Genomic DNA, 19,915 nt, shown 5'->3' with positions numbered 1-19,915 from the left:
ACTTCTGACAACTGACTTGCATTGACCTTACCCTCCTAGATCTAAATAAAGAGTTGAATAGATACTATTTAGTCACAGAAAACAAACCCAGCTTTTTTATGACGACTTTTGTAATGTGTTGATGAGGTATTTTCTTTCTGGTGAAGAAAGATTTCATCGGGGCTTTTTTTTTTCTTTACATTGAGGGCTTTGCATAATTTAGCAAGAAAAGGAAATCATGAATGCACTCAATGCTCATGCTAGCTGGTGACTGCTTCATGTCAAAGGCAGACTTTGGCGTAGGAATGAGAATCCAGCTTCCCACATTTGTGAGTAAAAAATGCCCTAATTGCTGGTGAAGAGTAATCAGATTTCTGCATGTTCTCCAGACTAATCAATCTTGGCTGCATTTCTAATTTTTGTGTAGCGGCACAGATGAACAGCAGGGATGGATAATCATTGCTTCTTGACACCAGCAGCTTGCAGCCCGATGTCTGGTATACTGTTTAGAGGTGAGAAAAGGCAAACTGACATTTGAAAACCGTCACCCCCCTGCTTTTTAGAAGGTACTATAACTGCTGAGTTACTCTATAGAGGGCTGGAAGGGAATAAGACAGTGAATAAACTTTTCTGAATAGTAAATACCCTTTTTTGCATAGCAAATACCCTGGTTTTGAACTTTAGAAGGAAGATGGTCAAGAATGCTGTATTCTTGATGGAGTTTATGCTTTAGAAGTGTGTTATGTGTGCATAGAGTCTACCTGCCAGACCAGGCTTTTTGGAAAACAGGCATAATTTAAAATCCCACTTATGTATAAACATGAAATATATGCTGAGCTGCTCAGATGTGCCAAAACGGTAGCAATCTTGTGCATGCTTAGAAGCAGACTGTCACAGGAGGTTCACTGGCACAGATGCAGGACTGTACCCAAAATGTCACTATGAATGTAGACTGTTAGGTTGGTTAATAAGTGGTTGGGGGAAGATCTGTGGAAATATGACCCAGACAGCTGAGGGAGGTTTCTCACCACCCATCACACTGAGCACATCAACTATGGCACACAAAAAGAGACACTGGGGAGAGCAGGCAGTGTGTAGAACACCTCAAATTATTCTAGTCACCTGTGTTTAGGCAATTCAAAACCACCACTTGGGCTCTAGCACGGCTGATACCTGATTAGAGTACCCATTAACGTATCTATTTTGTTCCTGATTTCTAGCATAGCTCAAAGTACCAACTTGTGCTATGTATACAAACCCACGGATCTAGATTTGGCTCTTAGTCCTTGATCTTGTAAAGTATTTTCACAGCTTAAGACAAATGGTTTACAAAAACCCTGATTTTAATCCAATTATTCCCATGTCTAAAATGATTCATGTTCTTAAGGCTTCCTGCAACAAAACATGGGCCTAGTCTGACTTGTTCTTCCTCTTTCAATTTTTCTTTTAAGTATCCTAGATGATGGTTGACACTAGAACCAGGAACCCAGACACATTGACATCAAAAGCAATTGTAATATGTATGTGGCAACAAGGGTGGGGGGCAGAGTGGAAGGAAGAGGAGCACTTTGAAGATGTCATGATAACTCAGGCATGTTTAGATTCAGTAAGTAGGTGTGCCTTTTTCTGTATCCTGCTCATCTGCAGACTAGGATGTTTGAAGAGAGGGAAAAATGAAATGTTATTTCCAGTAAAGGGGAGGAGACTTAACAATGGCAAAATTATTATGAAAAAAACAAACAGTGGAGAGAACATTAGAATTGGTAGCCAGGGAATAACTGAAAAAAAAACTGTATGTATTTGAAATAAGAGGAAAATTGCCCCATTTAACTGTTTTCCAAAGCACTGGTGTTTATAATTTATTTGTGGCTGAATTTTATAAAAGCTGTTACAATAAATATAAGGCTGGAACTGAACAAAGTTTTCCTCTATCAGTTTGGTTATTTGTCAGAAATGTGATTGAAATTAACTGGAAATTTAACTTATATTTACAAATATAACATTTGTTTTGATGTTGTTTAGTTGGTAACAGGACCCTGGTCATCTCATGAGATTTTGGCAGAGCTATTTCATAGGGCCCATGTGCTGAGGTGGTCTCTGGTGTATCACAGAACCAAACCCAGGGGGACCAGTGAATAAGTCTCTGCCAACCTTTGCCTACCTTGACAGCCCTCATAAACTGAGACCCAGACCACTCATGGAGAAGGTGCCCCAACAAGGGTTTGATAAAGACTCTACATCATATCTGGTAAGGGCATGGGAGAAGCCATTTCCCAAGTGGATCTCAACCACAAAATTGGCAGTGATGATCAATAGGACACACCGCTTAGTGACACATTTTTAGCAATAGGGCAGTGGCATGTTAAAGGCCAGGAACTGTGATTTTGCACAATGACAAGGCCCACCTGTAACTGCGAAGAGTTTCTTCCAGATCTACTATTCTTCAAACCTTTCAAGCCCGCTGGCAGGGCGAGGACAACCAAAAGTCACCACAATCACTCCTGGAGCAGTTGTGCACTTAGCTCCAGAGGTACAGATATCTAGTAGGAGGACCACAAAGAGGGGACACAACTAGTTCATGACCAGTTGGTAACTATAAGACTCATTTTTAGTTTGCAGATGTTTTCAGGGCTTCATCCACACAAAAAGAAAGGAAAATGTGATTCTACTTTTTTTTTTCTGACAGTTGAGGACTTATCCCATAATCCAGATCATGAAGCTGTAACTTCAATATATTACCCTTGTCTGAGATGATCTCAACTTTTGCCACTCACCTGACCTAAAATCTATGTTTGGAATTATTCTCATAACCTTTTGTTCTCCCTGGTGAATTAATATTGAAGTATTTAATAGAAAATGAAATAGTGTAAAGAAGAGAGATTGAGAGAAAGTATCAGAATACCCCAAGTATCTAGAGGTACATAAGGTATTTAAAATATCAAAATGGATTTAAATTATTTGTTCAACTATTGCACATATATATACGTATATAAATTTGGGGAGGAGGGGGAGTGGTTCTGGGACACAACTTGAAATATGTTCACTTTGGTTCTTGCCAGACCAACCTTTCCTAATTTTGCTCTAAGTATTGCCAATTTGAGCTTGGGCTGAAGACACACATTCACTGAGTTTCAGTGGTCTGTTTCCCTCCAGCTGTTTATTACCACCTTTGTACCATTCACTGCCCTATATCCAGCCAGCAAAGTGATTTGTGAGTACTCCCTAACTCATTTCAGGAAAAATTACCTGGACTGATTTCTTTAGTTTAAGCAGTTCACCTGGTTTGCTTTCTCTGAGGTGGATTAGGAAACGCTAATATAAACTATTCCTCTAGCAGAATTGTAGAAATGCTAAAATCTTCACAGTGCCTTCCGTAGCAAGCCCTCACTCAAAGGCACAGGGCAGAGCAGTGATCTCCAGGGACAAATCCTCAAAGCACAAGAGGACCATCCGGATGTGCAGGAAACAGCAGGTGTGGCAGGCAGCCAACTTGGCTGAACAGGGAACTCTTGACCGAGCTCAAACACAAAATGGAAATACACAGAAAGTGGAAGCAGGGATGGACCCAGGAGGAGTATGGAAAGCATTGCTTGAGCTTGAAGAGATGAAGTTAGGAAAACCAAAGCCTATCACCAATGAGTGATAGGAAAGGTAACAGAAGAACTTCTATAAGTACATTGGGAGCAAAAGGAAGACCAACAAAAATGTAAATCTGCTGTTGAATGGGACGGATGACTTGATGATGAAGGGCGTAGAAAAGACAGATTGACTCAGTGTGTGTTTTGCCTTGGTTCTTACTGGCAAGGTCTGCTTTCAGGCTTCCTGAATCTCCGTGGCAGAGTCTGGGGGAGAGAAATGCTACCCATGATGGAGGGTGTCGGAATTAGAGACCACTTAAGCAAATTGGACATATACAAGATCATGGGACTGGACAAAACAGATTGAAGATTGCTGAGGGAGCTGGTTTATGTCATTGTGATGCTCGTCAGCATCACCTTTGAAAGGTGGTAGAGAGTGTGGGAGGTTCCTGAAGACGTGAAAAAGATAAATGTCATGTACTTTTTCAGAAAGTGCAAGAAAGAGGATCTGGGAGACTACAAGCCAGTCTCACCTCAGTCTATGGGAAAGTTATGGAGCAAATCCTCCTGGACACCATTTCCAGGCACATGGAGGACATCACGCCTGACCAAGTCTGATTGCCTTCTATGATAAAATGAGTGGCTGTGTGGACAAAGAGAGAGCAGTGGGTGTCCATGAGTCCTGAAAAAAGAGGAAGGGATCTTTGGAGGTACTGGCATGTAAACAAGAGGCATATAAAAAGGCAAAAAACGTATCACATAACTTTTCTAAAACCTATTAATTTTATTTTTTTTTTAAATGCATGGGGCAATTTTATCGACTGATTTCATGTATCAGAAAAGATGGGGGGGTTTAGTTTGATAAATTTATTATTTGGAGATGAGTACGCACTTAGGTTTCTGTTTAGGCTAATTGCCAAATCATCCTAATAGTTAGTAACAGTTATCACTATAGGTATTCTGTTCTAAGGATCTCGGAGTTTCTGTATGTGCACATCTTTTATTTAAAAATAAAACATTCCAGGTTTAACAAAAGCTGTAGTTTTAGGACTTTAACTGTTGAAGCTGCAAATTCGAGGCATATCTAACTACATCTGGAGGAATGAGAAGGAAAATACAGATTATGTTTCAGAACACACGACAACATTTTAAAATCATAGTACAGAGTCTGATTTTAGTTTTGGCATTTTTGTATGATTTAAAACTTACACCCATGTAAAAAAAAAAAAAAACCAACATATTTTGCCCCTATAAATAAGGCTATTGTATTTTGTGTTTCTCTTCAATGTAAAATTCAATCTGCACACAAAAGCTCAGGTCAGGGTTAGGTAAGATGTTGACACACTGGGGGAATGAGAGCTAGGGCTCACAGCTCTGTTGCTGTTATGCAAATCATTCATCTACCTATAGAGCAGCTGCAAGACTGCATCGGTAGTATTTCTTGAACCAAATATGAGCATCTACATCTGAACTATTGCCCTTAAACTCCCTTCACTGCTAGAGTATAAACTTTATTGTTGGAGAATAGTAGGCCCCCTCTGGTGTTCTAATACGGATCCCCAAAATAGGTAAAATGGACCTCTGTCTCAGGGTGCCTCTTTTTCTCCACTAACTAAAAAGCAAACCTAGTATGACTATCCAAAATGTGGGTATCTGTACTGAAGACATCTAAAGTTATTGGAGGTGAATTCCACCTGGTGCATCTGGCCTCTGGCACCATGCTAGCCTGCCACGAGGCCAGTGCTGAGAAAACAAGCTGGCATGAAAGGCCAGCTGGAAGAGCGCTAGTGTCACACATCAAAAGGACAACTGAAATTTGTAACTCTTGAAATTACGTTTGCAGAGGTGCTAGCAGCCTAGATATGTGGAGCCAAGAAAAAGAATGGAATGATATTGAGCCCTTTCCTGGGATCAGACAACAAGGTAAGTTGTAGCCTTCAGATATGTGTCCAGACATGCACAATAAAAACATCTTACCACAACAAGAATGAAAACAAACCCAATATTGTATGAGAGATTTTTCTTACTTTTTTGTTGCTTCTTCTGATTGCCTCAAAGCAGGCAATAAATCTAAATAACAAAGTTGCCATTTTTTCTTACAGATGTGAAAACATTTTAAGCATGTACAGAAGTAAATTTTATTAAAAAGACTTCTAAGGATCACAACTACCTTTTAATAGAAATAAAAACTGTTTTCATGTCTCACACTGGTTTTGTGTATGCTGTCATGAAGGTGTAGCTGTTGAATGCTATGGATTTGTGGGTCTAATTCCTCAGTCTTAGCACAACATTCCTCTATGTCTTTGCTGATATGATGGTGGTACTACTGTGCGGTGACGGGGATGCTTTCACTGCTTTCTGTACGAAGCAATGGTAAGTAGATCCTTTTGAGTTTCTTTGCTTCCATTATAATCATAGAATTGTCTGGGTTGGAAAGGACCTTTAAGATCATTGAGTCCAACCATCAACCTAACACTGCCAAAACCACCACTAAACCATGTCTCTAAGCACCACATCCACCTGTCTTTTAAATACCTTCAGGGATGGTCATGCCACCACTTTTCTGGGTAGCCTGTTCCAATGCTTCACAACCTTTTCTGTGACAAAATTTTTCCTAGTATCCAAGCTAAACCTTCCTTGGTGTAACTTGAGGACATTTCCTCTTGTCGTACCACTTGTTACTTGGGAGAAGAGGTCTACCCCCACCTCTCTACAACCCCCTTTCAGGTTAAACCTGTTCTGGTTCCTTGCCAGATGGTTGAAGTGGCAGGACTCCTCATTCATCTGAGAGTCTTTGCCATCTAGCCTGCACCTCTTAGTTGTATGCACAGTACTGTATCTTATCATTCAATATGATATGCATATATAGTTAGAAGAAATAATAAGAAAAGAAATATGAATGATAACTAGGACCTGCTTAGAAATATTTTACTAGATGTTGAAAAAGCTACAGTTCTCCAAAGAAGACAGAGAGGCTTGTATCTAAAAAAAGAAGCAGCTGGATGTAAGAGAAATCAGGGCAGGACAAATAATAAAAAAGACATATTTATGAGTGGATATCAGTGAACAGCACAGAAGCCAGCACATAAAGAAAATTAATGAAAGAAGATTAAGGAATGGAAGAGGAAGCCTGTAACCGTCTGCATTAAAGATAAAGTATTTTCTGAGTAGATCCAAACAAAACCAATACTAACAATAATAAAGGCTAGATGACCCTAACAGAATTGCAATGGCTGACACGGAAATGGCAAAAGCATTCCATAAACGTTTCAGTTCTGTATTATGGACTGTGGAGAAAAATGAATGATGTCTTCCTGTTGGGTGATGACGATTTAATACACTTCAGTGGTACTAAGGGTAGCTAGCAGGTGCAAGATGTCGCATGATTTTAAGTTAGCAGTTCCAATAACCTTGCAACCAAACCCTTGTCAAGATTAGTGTTGAGATTAGTATAAAAAGCTTCTGGTGTTGATTTTCGAGGAGCCTTGGAATTTCCAGAGGACTGGAGAGAAGCTAACACTGTGCCATTACTTTAAAACAGAAAATGGATAAAAAGCAGACCTGGATAAGGCAGGCCTGGATACCAGACCACTGTATTAGGCCAAATAATGGATGAGTTTGTATACACTGATTAATAAATATTAAGAAAAGTCAATACCATTCATTTCAATCAATGAAATCCAGAGGAATAGATCTTTGCAAAGTTACTGAATGTTTTGAAGGAAGATCCAACATCAGTTGGAGAGCTGAGAAACTTCTGATAGAGGTTTGACCTGGTGCTTCATGACATCTTCATTAACATACTACAGAAAAACAGGTCAACGTAGCACACATTACATTGGTGAAAAGCTGTTTATCTCCATATATATTTGTAAATAAGAGTGTATTTGTGTCTTGTTTGATTAATTATGTTTTCCATAACATTCCAGAGGGACTGCTTTTGGCTCTGTGTCATTGAGCACTTTTGCCAATGACTGGGGAAAGGGACATAACATTTTGTCTGACAAGATTTGGTAATGATGCACAGATAACAGGAGTGAAAAATTAAGAAGAGATGGATCAGTGATAAAGAGTGCCCAGGGACACTGGGTAAGCAAGAACAGACAAACAAATGACATTTCTGTACAGCCAAATAGAGGGGTCTAACATACAGGAACAAAAATGTAAGCCATAAAAACAGGAAAGAGGGCTTTCTTGTGAAGTAATGATTCTGAAGAGGGCATGTGATAACCCTTTATTGAGACCAGAGGGACAAAAAATGGCAAATGCTATCCTTAGGTGTATCCACTGGACAGGAGTCGAAGGTTAAGTCATTGCTGCGTTTGGCAGAGAAGCAATTGCTACTGGAAGAGTGTGTCCAGTTTTACTGCTCAGAATTCATGATGGATGTGAATAATTTGGAGAAGGGTCAAAGAAAAGCCATGGGAATATTAAAGACCTGGAAAGTCTCCAGGAGTTCAATCTACTTAGCTTATCAATGTGATGACTCAACGATAACTGGTCATAGTACACAAAAGCAGGACAAATAGCAAAAAGCTGTTCAGCCCAGCAGTCAGAGGTCTGACAAGCTCTTCTGTCAAAAAGGTGAAACTGAAAATTCAAACAAAAAATAAAGCACTTTTTTTCTTAACAATCCATGAAATTAGTAGCTAAATTTACTCCCCGAAGAAGTGGGGCGTCAGTGGCAGTTTTTAAATACAGATTAGGCATTCCTCTAAAGACAAGTTTTCATTTTCAAGGGGACTACTTGTACTGAAGCAGAAATAATCCCGTGAAACTCTGTGGACTCTGTCATTGATAGGATCAGACTGGATCACTCTATTTGAGCCCTTCTGCCCTTTATCTATGACTGTATGGATATGTCCATTCTTCACTGTGCTCTGGGAGAGCTGGAATCTGTGTTTATATGGCATGATATAGGAATGATGCTACCTTAGATCTGATAAGCAGTGCAGCCCTGTTGTTCTGGTGATGAGCTCAGGCTAATTAACCGTGTCATGCACAAGGGCCAGTCAATCATCTGTGGTAATGTGACTATGCTGCTTCCCTTTGTGGAGTTGGCACTACACAAACCAGGGTTGTGCAGCTGTTTGATGTATGTACAGTTCAATATAGACTCTAAGCAAGTGTGTTTTCATGTAGTGAAAAAAATGGTTGCAATAAAGTGCTTCTCTCTTTAATGAAGGTAAAGTCATTACTGTAAGCTGCATTATGGTATTTTAAACTGTTTTATGTATCCGGACACCAGCAATAGCTGAGACATTACAGGGTGTCTGGTTCCCTTAACACATTAGCCACACTATGACATGCTATTCCTGGTTTTCTTAGCTGTTTTTTGGCTCTGATGATTGTGATGTTCCTACTTGTATCATTTAATGAGAAACATTGAACAGAGGGTTTATTGTAACGTTATTTATACTTGCAAGAGGAAAGAGATGACAAGAAAATGGATAACTCTTCTGTGAAAAACCATGAAATAACAAAAATCTAATGGAGACCTTTTCACAGTTGTTTGTAATTGTTTATCATCTCAGTCAGTAGGTGAGTCATTGCACCAGAACCTCTCTCACTATTTACTCCAAATAAATATTTGCAACATGCAAGTAATTATTTGCATTGCTGGATCTCATCCCTGGAATTTTCCACATGCATTTTCTGATTCCGTGATACCCGTGTGGGCTAGGGGTGTATATTATATATTCTGCCTTAAACAAGTGTTTTCTAGATATTATAGCCACTCGGAACTTTACAACATCTTTCCAAAAAGCTTTCCTCAAAAAAAAAACCAACCAAACAATACAAAAATATGCAGTGAAAACTCAGAATTAAAATTACAGTTCTCTCACTAAATGCAAGTGGAGACACACTTTAATAATCTGAAAATAAAAAGGAATTATACAAATAGTGGAGAGGAGAGAAGGCTGATGATGGGTATAGAAACAGTGAAAGCACATGTGGGTTAAATCAAGGTAGGCTAAGGAAGTAATCTGTATCTAAATTTTAGGTGCCTCATGAATCAGTCTTCCTAAAGTGCTTCTGTCTCTGTCAATAGCAGTTTGGTTCAGAGCAGTAGGGTGGGTTTTGAAATAAACCCCTTGATTTTCTTCATTTACTGGGGTTTGGTTTGGTTCTTAGAGCAATTTCAGTGGTTTCAAAGTACGTTAAATACATCTCTGTTTGAAGTGTCCTCCAATGACTGATGGGGATATTACCGTGTGAACCTATGGAGTCCGCACTATCACATAATGTCCAATGCATATCCAACAGATGTGTGGTAGTAGAATGCCACTGAGAAACTCTGTGGCATCCCAAAGTGGTTTTTGTGCTATATGCCATGACTGCAAGGGCTGCTGTGCCTTTTAAAGCCTGAGGACCATGAGCTACAGGATATAATCTACATAGGAACCAGCTGCATCAGAAACTGTTCCCTCTGTCTTTTTTTGTTCAAGAAAGTCTTTCTGTTGTAGTTTCAGCAACTGAGTGAGATGCCCATGTGGCAGCCCTGAGAATAGATTTCCAAGATCCCTTCCCTTCCCTGAACACAGCTCCTTTGGACACTACTCAGTTCAGCACTGTGGATCCTGTCCCTTGCACACAAATGAGAAGCTATTTCTTCAGGCCAAGAACCTCCAGTCAACTGTGCTCAAAGCAGTACCCATGACAAGGACACAAATTCTGCTTGTCTTCTGCTTCAGAGAAAGCGAGATCCGAGAGGACAACTCTTTGAAAGAGGTATCCTGCTGGGACAGCCACTGCAGCCACAGGGTTAAGTTTCCATTGCTCCCCTAGTGTGTCTTACAACCCATGTTGCCCAAACTCAAGAATGGGAAGGTAGTTTGGCCAGAAGGCACCACAGTCTCACTTGGAAACAGCATGAACAGGAACAGAAAGAAGGGTCTGTGCAATAGACCTTGTATATGCAATGGTGGTTTGGGCAATGATGTATTTGATTTACATGAGACAGAAATAAGGACTGACTAGCTTGGAGGTTAGACTTTGACTCTTCCACAACTTTTGACCGTGTTTCACATGATGTCCTTGTGAATACCCTGAAGAAGATTTATCTTAAAAGTAGTCACTGTAAGGTTGTTCTAAACTCCCATGGTTTTATAAACCATCCTGAAATAGGACCTATCTCTGTGAAGTTGATAGATTTTTTCAAGTAAGAACTCGCAAGGTTCATTTGCGGACATGGTTCTGTTCAGTACTTTTACAATTGACTTGGACTGATTATAGATAGTGTAGACTTAATGAATTGCATACGAAACAGAATATGAAAGCACAGTGGAAGATGGTGTTAGAATTCAAAACTGTCTTGATGAATCAGAGACCAGTAAGGTAGTCTGCAGTCAACAGCATGAAACTTTGTAAAGGTCAGTGTACACTGCTACAAGAGGAAAGATCAGCGGGTGGTAATGAAGCCATGTGGAAAGATTATTTAACATTTATAGCATTGTAAAAAGAGAAAAATTATATTCTGGGACATATGGAAAGGAGAGTCATATGTACAATAAATATTCTGTAGAGTTCCAGTGTGAGATAACTTTGATTTTAATATCTTTCAAATATTGTGTAGTAGTTTGTCAGGGTTTATTGCGTGCCTATTACAGCAAAATAAGTCACAATCTTAAGTACTTACATTGCAGTTGCAACTGCAAATCTATAATCCTGTATTACATAGAAGTCTCGTGTTGTTTTTAATGTGGTGTATATTTTAAGAAATAGTTTAAAAAGCACATTGATATAAATGGGGTGAAGGAACTGACATGCCTTGTCAGGTAGGGAGCCTTGAAGAGAAAATTCTTGATCGAAACGGACAATGTGTTCCCTCCTCTTGTTTAATTACTATTAAGGAATGCATCTGCTTATCTTCATTAACTGTACTTGACATCTGTATATATATTTGATGTGTGTTTCACCACTTCCTTCCTGCTTTTCAAGAAGCCCAGCAAAATCGAATGTTTCTGAACAACTTCAAGGTCACTTTAAATGCATGCAATTGTTAATGGGACAAAATGGAGGAAAGTGTATACATTATCACTAGCATCAGCTTACAAATAAGAATTTTTTTTGCTTCTTACCCTCCAAAAGATGCACTAGGTTCATCTTATTTAATCAGGTTATTGACAAAAATTATTCAGAAAAAGAAAATCTTGAGAGATCATGGCTTCATATTTGCTATACAATGAGTTAATGCAATGAGAGACACAATCATATCTTAATGCCTGTTGAAGGATGTAAAAGGATAGACAAACCCCAGATACGCTTGTCTACAGAAAGAAGACATGCAGACTTTGGATTTTTATTTTAAACTAAAATGTAAAGATAACTACCTAGTATTATTAGCACTATACCTGACATGCATTTGCCCACAATAAAATAAAATAAAATAGAAAAAAATTAATTACTCAGTGGAATTCAACTTGTTCATCTCTCAGAAAATCAACATGTCAACTACAGTATAGCTCTCCCATGGTACCCTTAAAAAAATTACAGCCCTGAAGGGCCTTTCCTAAGAAAGTCCTGTCAGTTCTCTTACACATCACCATGTCTTTGCCTGGCAGACTTCCACTGACTTCAGCTGTCCAGTTATCCCACAAGGAAGTGAGTTTTGGTGCATTGCAAGACAAGCTTTCCAAAATGTTGACTGGCTGTTGTTGTCCTAAGTACATCTATTCTTACTCAACGCTACATATCAAAACATCAGTTCTTCATCTATAATCTCCCAGTATCTTTTTAGTCAAAGGAAAGTGACTAGTGAAAAGACTTGACCGGCACTGAAATAGAAACAGCTAACAGCAAAAATGAGATCTCCACTTTTTTCTAATGCAGTAACCTGTCTGATCATATGCCCATTCTCACACAGTGGCTGCTTTTCTAGGTTCAGACAGGAATTACACACTTGACAGAATAGATTACAATTGAATCACAGAATTGTTGACGTTGGCAGAGACCGTTGGAGATCATCTACTCCGACACCCCACTCCAGGCAGTGTTGCCTACAAAGGAGGGTGCTCAGGGCTGTGCCCTGTCAGGTTTTAGGTATCTCCAAGGATGGAGGCTCCACAGCCTCTCTGGGCAATCTGTTCCAGTTTTTCACTGAAGAATATTTTTCTTATAAACTAAATTTCTGGTGCCTCTTGTCTGTTCACTGGGCACCACTGAGAGACGTCTCGTTCGGTTTTCTTTACTCCTCCTCATCAGGTATTTATGCACTTCGATGAGATCCTCCCTGAGCCTTGTCTTCTCCAGGTTAAGCAGTCCCATCTCTCTCAACCTCTCCTTATCTGTCAGATGCTCCAAAAGCACGTTTAAGTAATGAAATACCTTAAAACCGCTATTGCCAGTTCTTTGCTGATTCTTTCAATTACAGAAGCACAGAATCATTTAGGTTGGAAAAGACCTTGAAGATCATCGAGCCCAACCGTAAACCTAACACTGCCAAGTTCACCACTGAACCAGGTCCTTAGGCACCACACCTACACGTCTTTTAAAGACCCCCAGGGCCTTTTTTCACAAGGCACCTTTCCAGCCACTCTTCCCCAAGCCTGTAACGCTGCGTGGGGTTGTTGTACCCAAGACCCTCTCATCTTGAAGCCATTCAATGGGTTTCTCTTGATACGACATTCCTATAAATCTTCTCCTAACTGGTGCCACTCGGAAATACAGCAAGGAGAGGGACACGTGGACAACTGCACCTGACTCTTGCTGGAGAAAGCAGCGCAGCAAGAGGTACTGATTTCATCTCTTCAACAAAATCTCCTCCTCTAACTGAGACGCAAGCTGAAACTCCTCCTGCCAACAAACTTGGGCATTTGCCCTCATCGTACATATTTCCCTCACTCTTTGCAGCCTAAATCAGGCTAACGTTAATCCTGAGCTGATCCCGAGAAGAATATACCACTTTCTTTTTTCAAAATGTTTTCCAGAAAGGCAGAAAGAATGTCATTTGCTCTCAACACTGAGAAACAGAGCTCCAGCACAAGCAGAGGCACTGCTCCCAGGGAAGAGCTGCAACTGAGAAAGTGGTCTGGAAACCAGACACCGTCCTGCTTTCACACTCCAGCACAAATACAATCAAATCCAGCTCATTTCCAAGCCATCTTTTACTTCCCAAGCATCACTAGTTGGAAAACACTTCGTTTTCCATTAAGAATTCTGAAATTTATGAATAGAAGCAAACAACAAGCCTTTTTTTTGTTTGTTTGAGGTTTGTTTTGTTTTGTTAATAAGTCTAATAAATGGTGGTGATCTTGTACAGTCTAATGGTTCAAACAGTCTTGCCTTAGTAACTAGTTCCACATCACTTAGGATCCACCTGCATGGATGGAAGCAGACTCACACTAGCTGACTCTACCCAAGATTTGGGTTGAATAGAAGTTAGCCTGGTCTGCTCTGGAAGCAACTGAGGTGCAACTACCTCAGCCTGAGCTTGGTGCACACTGAGCTCTTCAGCCCCCGGCTGTCTACACTCAACTTTGTAGACATGTCTAATGCCTATTCAAAGTACTTGAGTACTATTTAATAGATTCCAGATCGTAATAAATCTTTCTAACTATATAAATAAAAGATACACAAAGATTTAAAAGCCTTTTAAAATGTGTGTTTATAAAACTCCTTAACAGAGTCAGTAAAAAAAGGAGTGATTTAGATCCACTTATCATTGAGTTGACATATGCTGAAAGAAACTTTTGAATGTTAAGATACTGGTTTTACAGTTAAATTCTGCTTTTCGTTCTGAAACACCCCCAAATACTCTACAAACTGACAAAGGATTCAGAAGGCTCCCATTTTCTAGCATTGAAATGCAGTCACCTCCAGCGTGAGACAGAGCAGATGTCTCCATGCAAAGTGTGAAACCGCAGTCCGGGGCAGAGCGCTCTTTCTAAGCCACGCTGCAGCTGATGGGGAAAGAGGGGAACAGAGGAAGCAGATTGCAATTATTTAAATTGGAATTTGGCCAAGAGCCCACGATTGGCAATCCTGCTCTTCTGTAAGGGTGCCATGAAACGTGGTTGTACCCCAGGTTTTACAACTCACTGGAAAGACTGGAGTAATCACGGTCTGACCTTGGACAGTTGGAAAATTTGGTTATTTCTATGAAAGCTGTGAGCTCCTGAGTAGGCAAAATCACAGTGGAAGTCTCAGCAAATCATGCATACTAGAAATTTCTGGCATATTTACTCCCAACTATACCTTCTCTAGTTTTTCTGCTTTTTTTGCTATGACCGACATTTGGCTTATGTAATATATGTACATTTGTGTATGTACACACACAGATAAAAACACATATATGCATAGATATGTTTATAAATAGAGTATTTTAAATGCATTTGACCTGTATATTAAATATTACAAATATAAATTTATTCTTTTTCAGTCAACTAAAAAAATTATTTGTTGAATTGTCCTGCATAAATTACATACATATGTAAACAAGTATCAAATGTCTTCACCTGTTTCTGACAGATTGTTTTTCCTATGAAGACATTTGTAAGTGAACTACCTCAGTTTAAGCGTGAACACTTTTATAAAGATCAAATGCTTCCAAGATACCCAATAATAAGTTGCAAATATTAAGATACCCAATAACGAGTTGCAAATATTAAGGAGTTTGCCATTTTCTTCATCTGTTTGTTTGTGAAATTTGCGTAAACAAATTTAACAAGAGAAAACAAGGAAGTATCTTCATAACCTATGGAAGTGGTTAAAACAGAGTATCAGTTTCATGGTTCACTTCACATTTCACAGTCTGTTTCCATCTCCTATCAGAATATAAAGTTCTAAATTTTGGGGGGAAAAAGAAAAGCATTTCTGTTCTTGTAGTGATCATAGAAGTTACAAAATTCACAGTTATGAAATATTTCAATTACCAATTATTAAAGTAACAAAATTCTAAAAGTATTCCATAACCTTTTCTCTTTGGAATTTCAGGCTTATGACCACCACTTAATAAATGCTTATACATATTTTAATTACATTTAATAATTTTGTCATTCAGTGTGAGTAGTGCACAATTCGTCAGTATTTCAAACTTTTATTATTATGAACTGATATCCAAGTCAGAAAACAACAAAAATATTTCTGTCAGTGCTCAGTGGCTTTTATTATTAATGCTTACGAACACAAAATTTAAAAATGCAATAAACTAGTCCAATAGTTCGGCAGGCATTCATAGGTTATATGTGTGACATATATGGTTTAGACTACTCAAAATATATAAAAAAAAACTTAAAGTTCAAAATATAAGATCAAAGTGCTAGAACACACTAGAAGGGGTTTGTTATTTTTTTATAAAAGATGGTGGGGAGGCTTTGTTCAGATCGATATGGTTTCATAAAAATGCTTGACTATTGAAGCCACCTTTTCAGACAAAACTCATGAAAAATGTTCTGTATATCACACAGTTTATATTACATTATATGCAATATATTTTATTTGTATAGAGGGGTAAAATATAAAAACTGTATACAAATAAAAATAAATATATAAAAATTGTGTACATATCTATGTATGAATATAATTATGCTTAAAAAGTGTATGTGTCTGGTTACTGCAGGTGTCAGGTATTCAAATACAGCAGAAGTGTGCCTTTCACACTACATCTTTGCTGGCAAGTTAAGAAGACCAATGGGGCCAAATTTGTAGAACGTGCTACCTGCTGTAGCTGCATTTCAGGGAAAAGCTTCCTAGACCTTTGGGAAACTCTAGTCTGGTCCTGTGAGCACCCATTAGGAATTATGATGCTTTTTCCAGTTTAGTTTCATCCAAAAAAAAAAAAAAAAAGTTTGCATGAATTCTGCCATCTCACTTGCAGTTCCAGCTACAACTTAGCAAATCCACCAGCTTTGTTTTTATGAGCTTGGCATGTTTCTCTCCTGCCCCTGCAAAGGCTGGGCACGTGTTGAACTCGTCCTTGTGAAGATGTGAGCATCCTGGGGATTTGTCCCTATGCTTTTTCCTGACACCTTCATATGAGAGCCATTATCTGACTCCCTCCGTTTCACCATTGATCTGTTTCTTCAGGGTAACCAGACCTTGTCAGCCAATAATAAAAACTTTGGGAAACGAAGGTCATAGAAAGGTAAAAGGACAACAAATGCTTCCCCCTATCCTCTCCCCCAAGAGCAAAAAGAACAAGTGGAAGCAAGATTTGGATCATGTTGTTTGTGAAGAAGGTATGGTTACCGTAATTCCTCACCAGGGTTTCCTTTCAAGGTTTTAGTGCGTTTCAGGTTTTGACTCCCACTTTTTTCCAGGGTACTGTTCTAGAGTGGCTATAGAGGATGGGAAGTTTCACGGCAACAGTGAAGTTATAATTGTAGATATCCACTGACGGGCATCATCTAGATACTAATGTGGTATTTTCCGTGTTACTGCTCCAAAAATTTTGATGCAGAGTCACATCCCATAACATACATAGCTCCCTGCTGAGCTGTATGATCTAACTAGTTACCACATCACTACAGTGTAATTCCTTCCAGCTACTACCTCCCACAATCAGGACATCTTTGGCTTGTCACAGAAATTTCATGGGCGCTTAGGATACTGATTACTTAGGAAAATATCCATTTATGAAGACTTTACTTTTAATTGTAGCAGAATTTTCTTTCCAAGCGATAGTTTTCTTGTCCAAGAGAAGGAAAGAGGACTGAGAGGCATTTGCCTTTTGAGTGGCGAGGGTGAGCTTTGGGACCTCCTTCACATCTAAATGAGAGTTCTTAGACTGACAAGACCAAACAGATGCCAGAGTTGTAATGACAGTACTTTCAAATTAGCAATTGCAAGCCAGTAAATCATCTGAAAGCTGGTGCTATGTAATACAGTGATCTTGCCACTGCTAACTGGGCAGACAGGTGTTCAGCAGAACACAGAAGATTCCTTTTGAGTCCTTTTGTCTCTCTTGATCTCCTGATGTGGACACCCATTCAGCAACTTGGATTAGAAATTTGAACCGAAGTGCACAGCGTGTACATGGAGAACTCTTGGGCCTTCTTGAGCAGACTACAAGAACCAGATGGTCTGAGCAGCAGGCTGCAGGGAGGTGCCGTGAAAAGTGAACCACTCTATGGACCAGACCCAGACACAGGTTGCCAGTTGGACCATCCTGCTCCAACCGCAGCATGCCAAAACTACCCTTTTTAAGAGTGGTTTGAGTGAGTCAGTGTTTGAAGAACGTAGGCTATGTGTATACCCATGTTGCTATGTAAGTTCTAGTGTGTTTAGAAAACTGATGACAAGCTGCGGTTAATCCCCTAAATGAAAGCGCCAAGACTGCAGTAGATAAAATTGTGGATGAAACCAACATTTAGAAAAGTGAACTGTGGCAAGGGAGTAAGTTAGTTGGGCTGTGAAGACCATGGCCTATGTGTAGAAAGCTGTAGGATCTCAAAAGAAATATGCAAAGAGTGCTTTTTTGTAATGAGTGGTTGGTGAAGACTTCAGACCATAGCATTACTGAGGACCAAAGATGAAGGGAAAGGAAGAGAAGAGCCCATGGGAGATACCGAGTAGAATATTTGCTTACAAGGGAACTCATCTCTACAGGTGCTTCTGTTCCAGGCATAGGAAACTTGAAACTATGTGCTAAAGGTCCCGGGACCATGAGAAAACAGACAAATCTATATGGATGCAGCAGGCCACCAAGTGAGCAGAAGGAAACGTAACTATTCGGAACAAAACAGCAGTAGCAGCAAACACATTTTGGGATGTACAGATACTGAAAGCATAGAAAGTTATGTATTTCACCCGCTACAGCATATTTAGTCTGTTACTGTTTTCCACCGCTTTAAAAAAAAGTTGGAATATGCACAAAATTACATTGTCGGCATTTAAAGCGATGACGTTTTCATGATGCATATTCCAGCAGAGCGCAAACACTTCTACATAAACGAACTAAAAGTTTCATGCCTTTTATTTGTGATGTCCCTAACACAGGAGGATTTGTGCCTATATATGGGTGTGTAGAGAAGAGATTGCAACTGACATTTCGAGCAAAAACAAACAGAGCAAAGATAGGCATGACTGATTGTTCCAACAAACAGCAGACAATTTTGCAACGCATATGCAAGTCTGAACTCTCTCCAGTTTTCAGCCGTATAAAACTATTCCACTCAAAAGCTTTGATTTTTAGTTCTGAATAGCTTATTCCTTTTTTACATCGCTCTCACTGTTTAACAGTTAAGTGGGACCCCCTAGAAGAAAATAGGTCAGACGTCTTTTTGTAATGAATCAAAATTACAAATATTTTATTGGTAATTTAGTATGTTTACACTGTCTGAACCACAGAAGTTACTATTTTAAGTGACCACAGAAAATGAAATATAGAATTATTTTACATAGCTATACAGAACAATTGCAAAAAATCTTTTTAACACTATTTCAGTACATATAACATTCTCTTGCTAAGCCAACCGTGTGTTGATCAAGAGCTGTTTTGGACAGTGAAATAAATGCCACAGCTCACAGCAGATGCTCCATAACCATTCCAACTTTACATTTGATTCTCTGAGGTGTAGTACCAGTGTATCAATTCAGTCCACCCACTCTGAAATGCCCTCTGAACTCTGAAGAGAGCTGCGCGCAGGCAGATTTCAGAGCAGCTGGGGAAGTAAAATCTACCTACTACCCAAAGGCCAAAACACAGAGAAGTGATGTAGAGTTTCTTATCAGTTTCTTTGTTTCATCTCAAGCCATTCTGTATCAACTCTGCAGGCCATTGGGACAGATGACCCTTACTGTGTCACACCACTCTGGACAGCATCGAACTCCTATAAAGATGTAAGTGCCTCTCTGCCGTTCTGCTACCCGGGAGCCCGTTTGAAGCTTGGACAGCCTTAGACTTGGCTGTTTTACCCCATGAGCAGATTTTACGCTTTTCCTAACTTTTCTAAACAACTCCTTTGTCAAAAAAAGAAAAAAAAAAAATAGCACTTAGCTTTTAGGGTTTTTATTCAATGTAGCGAATGTCAGCTAGGTTTTTTAAAGAGCTGTCGCTGTGCCCTAATTCTGCTCCAACTGAATTGAATTAGTTAAACGTTCTTTGATTTCAGTGGATGGAGGAATAGACCTGTACTGAGGACTTGAGAAAATGCCTGTCTTCAGCATTAAGAGATTTAATCTTAGCTAGAACATAGATGCACTGGAGCTCTCTGGTGTATTTTTTAACTGCATGAGAGTAGAAGTTTTGAAAATTTTTATTACAGGAAACGTGAACTTCAGTAAAAATACTGCTTTGAAAAATACTGCAAAAAAGACAAGACGTGTACTAATACCTATATATTAACTCCAAAAAGTGGGCAGTATATATGGTCTTTATTTGCAAAACCTAAATGTCTGACTTAGCAGGACTCGTCTTA

This window comes from Vanellus vanellus (genome assembly GCF_965231255.1).
Source record: "Vanellus vanellus genome assembly, chromosome: 1".
Taxonomy (NCBI): domain Eukaryota; kingdom Metazoa; phylum Chordata; class Aves; order Charadriiformes; family Charadriidae; genus Vanellus; species Vanellus vanellus.
The sequence above is the reverse complement of the archived record's forward strand: the minus strand, read 5'-3'. Positions refer to the sequence as shown.